Raw genomic sequence first — 4,386 nt, 5'->3', positions numbered from 1 at the left:
ATTATCATGTTTTCAAGAGAAGCACTGCACAAGTCACTATAGGAATTGTGTGGTTCCAAAAGTCTGTGCATGTGCATATACTCTGAGATGGCAGTGGACTTTGCTGATAAGTTCCCACTGTCCTTCCACAGTTGCTGTTCCTGTAGATGGCTCCCTCTAGTGTCTACAGATTAATTTCCAAGTGATTTTTTTTTTTTAATTGGAGCAACTGGTGGACTAGTCTATAAAGGAAATTCTTCAGGTTTTACTCTCTCATTATACAGAAAGGTCTAAAGACCAGAAGTACACCTTAGTTATGCAGGATGACTTGGCCCTGGATATCCTGGCCAGGTTCTAGTGCCACCCCCTCCTCCAGGGATGAACAGGCCTGCTCATGAGCCCTTTCTCTGTACCTTTAATAGAGACCAGTCCCAGTGTTAGAATATCAATAAATTGAACTGGTCCAGAGTATAAAATTGTCTAGTCTATCTGTTGGAGGACCTACTTTTCCAATCTCACTGGTCAATTACCTGGTGATAGAACCACTCCCAAGAAGGCAGGGTCACCTTAAGTTATGCTAAATAGATGGGTGGAATACCTAGTGTGTTAATATGGTAACAAATATTTCTGCCTGGAACTAGCTCAGACACCCACAGAACTTCCAGACCAGCCAGAGCCATGTAAGTCTCTGTAACAAGTCTGTCTGCTTTCCTGAACTCTTCAGTGTAATTTCTCCTTTTCTTTTTCATGCCTTTCTTACCAAACATGCTTTCTCTAAGACAGGGCTGCCCCTAGCATCTTGTAGTTCTTCACTTTTTCTCTAAACTTCCTTCTCCCAGTCATGTGTCTGACCTCCATGCAGGCTCTAAACCTGCATGGCTTCCATGGCTTTCTTTCCTTCTTCCCATTATTCACCTCCTCAAAAGACAGCTGCCAAGATGACCAGCTCACCTGACCTGAGGATTTTTCTTTAAGAAGCTAATAAAATTGTAAAAGCTTCCGTTTGGGTCCATTCTTAATTTCTTTTATGAATGAGACTAAGAACCCTCTAGGGGACCCTCTTTCTCCCCAGTTTCACCAGAACACACTGCAGGCTACATCTGCAGGGGAACCCTCCCACAAAAATGGTGTTAGAACCAATGGTATTCAATGGCACATAAAGCCAACCACTTATTTCTATTTATCTACTAAGCTATACTCTCAATATAAATTCCAATTCCTGCCCCCTTCAAAACTCAGTCATTAAATAAATGAGAATCTGATAGAGTGTTATTTCGGAAAACAAACCCATTTTCAGATCTATTGGTGGCAGTCAATATAATAATCAAAATGGATGCAATAGCCATTTAAAAACATACCAATTTTTGAAATTTCAAATAGGTCCACTTTTCATTTTCTATGTAGAAGCTTAACACATTTAATCAGGAAATGCTTTACATCTTTTAGAAAGCTGGCCGTCAAGGAAATGCAACTCCAGGGAAATGGAGAAGCCATCCCTGGAGCCACTGTTCCAGTTCAGACATCCATGTGGGACAGTTCAGACTTTCTAGGCTCAGTGAGTGAGGTAGAATTTATCCCAGGTACTTTGACAGGTTCCTTTGCCTAGCAACTAAAAAGGCCATCTTAATATTATCTTGGCATGTTAACATGTTATTTTACTTCTTTAAAAACATACTTTTAGTGAGTTATAGTGAGTTTGTAAATATATAACACAAATTTGATTTTTTTTTTCTTTTTTTGGTCTTTTTGAGACAGAGTCTCCCCATAACCCCAGCTGGCCTGGAACTCTATGTAGACCAGGCTGGACTGGAACTCACAAGAGATCCATTTGCCTCTGCCTCCCAAGTGCTGGGATTAAAGGCGTGCGCCACCATGCCTGGCTTCACAAATTTGATTTCTAAGCATAACAAATTGGGGTTTTATTTTTTTAGAAGTTCCACAAGTTTTCTGTGTCCCTGAAATCTTTTTTCTGCCCCAGTGAATTCACACTCATCTGCCAAAATCCAGCTTCTATTTTTTGTGTTTGTCTTTGCCTGTCAGAATGTGAAGGAATCAGAATTTCCTTTGTGGGCAAAGGAAAATGCCAGAAATTTGTTTGATATGGGGAAAGGATGTGAGATACTTGGAGTTAGTTTTAATCATTAAGTGGCTATCTTAGCGCTTTGTCATTGTGGAACATCTCACTTGCCTACCACTCCTCACTGGGCCTAATGAGCATCAGACCTCAGGCTATTGGCCAAGGTCATATCCTTGAGGCAAGCTGGAACTGGCTGACAACAGCAGGTTGGCACCCAGAATTTTGGTATTAGGCTCTACCTTACACAGGATTGTTCTTTTCTGTTCTTAGGCCAAGGCCTATAGATGCCTCACAGAACAGCTGCATTAAGAATGAGGGTAGTTAAGAATATGAAAATTGAGGAGCTAGGGAGATGGCTCAGTGGGTAAAATGCTTGCTGTATGAGCATGAGGACTTTGTGGTCCCCAGGACCCACATAAAAGGTGGGTGCCTGTTACCCCAGAACTGGGGAGGCAGAGACAGGATCCCTGGAGCTTCCTGACCAGCCCGTATAGTCTAATTGGTGAGCTACAGGTTCAGTACCAAACCCTGTCTCAAAAAAAGTAAAATGGAAAGTGATTAAAAAACCCAGAATCAACCTCTAGCCTATGCATGCATGCAAACACACAAAGTATGGGATTTAACCATAATATCATATTCTTTATCAGTCTTCTCTTGAAAATGGAATGAACCTGTCTATGTCTGTAAAATAAAATATCACTGGACTTCATAGTTTTCATTGAAATTTAATAAAGTTACTTCCAAAGAATGGAAATCCTAAAGAAGTATGGAGATAAATAAATCACTTCAACTTAAAAGATAGGATGCTTGGACTACCTTCACCCTCCCAACACCAAAATGATGGATTTTTCTAAATCTCACCTCTACTCTTGTTATCATGTTAGCAGGCCATTCCTCATGTTTATCATTTAAATGGTATTTGCCACCATAATCTGGAGACACTTAAGACAAACTCCTTGTGCTTTGAAACCAATGATATGAAACTTTTATTTCTAATGTGTCTCTTAACTTGATGCTAGTAAAAGCAGCAACCAATAGTATGTGATATGCAAGCATATGAAATTCCATATAAAACATTTAATCATGCCTTTTAAAAAACCCAAGTGTTCTTTGCTACCTTAGAAATAGTAATACTCAGCTGGGCATGGTAGCACACACCTTTAATCCCAGCATTCAGGAGGCAGAGCAGGCCAGTCTCTATGAGTTCAAGGCCAGCCTGGTCTACATAGGAAGTTCCAGGCTAGCCAGGACTACATAATGAGACAGTGTCTCAAGAAAAAAAAGAAGAAGAAGAAGAAGAAAAGAAGGAGAAAGAGTGATACTCTTTCCCCCCTTCCCCAGTATGTTGTCATTGTGTTAAGCATTTTTGGAATCTCTCCTTTATAAATTGCCTTAAGATCTACTTATAAACCATACAAGGAACCAATCTCCTTGTTTAAGAATCCAAGTTGGCATTCAAAAATAACATTGAGCCCTGGATCTCTTGCTTTATAAGCCAGATTTGACTCTCTATGCATACATCCCTTTCACTCCTTAGTGACAATTGTCACTGCTGGGTGAGAACATGCTGCAGGGGCAGACCCAGGGCAGCTGTGTCAGACTCTGTAGTCCTTCAAGATGACCACCAATGGAGACAACACAAACTTGAACCACTCTAACTAAGAGTAGTTTTCTTTCTCAAATCTGTGCTTCCAGTTCAAGGCAAATTATACATTTTCATCTCTTTAGACTGCTTCCTGTTTTAATTTCATTTTTCTGAAATGCAACAATGAAAGCTAATGTCTTCCTTTTAACCTACAAAACACTGGCATGCATTTTACTGGACTATGGGGTAGAATGATAATTGATTCCTGCTACACTTTTTTTTTCCTGTAGACTTAGCTCCTTAAATTCATTAACTGAACTTAGAATGACTGCAGACCTGATGGGACTTCACACTTGAACCAAAAGAAATAGCACATTGCAGGCTGCACTTGGGGCAGGAGCCAGGAGAGCGAGCCACTGACAATGAAGGAATTGTGAGCAAGGGAGCTTGTCTTACTTCTGCTGTCCCAGCCCTCACCCCACTTCTCATTTGGAAAGTCCTGTGGCTGCAGGAGCCCTGCTGCTGCCCATATGTGAGCTGCCTGCCTGAGTTCAGTAGGAACTCCACCTCTCCAAGGTAAGGCTCTTAATCTACCAGGAGCTGCAGGTGTTTCCAAGGAGACATCTCAGTAATGAAGGGTCTGGACTTCCCAGTTCACTTTCCTGATCATGTCCATTCTTTCATTCATGTAACAAGAGGGACAGTAACTTCTGGCATGTTCTTCTGATCTGTGTCCATTCTGAGC

This window comes from Nannospalax galili, unplaced genomic scaffold (genome assembly GCF_000622305.1).
Source record: "Nannospalax galili isolate Female #2095 unplaced genomic scaffold, S.galili_v1.0 scaffold54, whole genome shotgun sequence".
NCBI lineage: Eukaryota > Metazoa > Chordata > Mammalia > Rodentia > Spalacidae > Nannospalax > Nannospalax galili.
The sequence above is the reverse complement of the archived record's forward strand: the minus strand, read 5'-3'. Positions refer to the sequence as shown.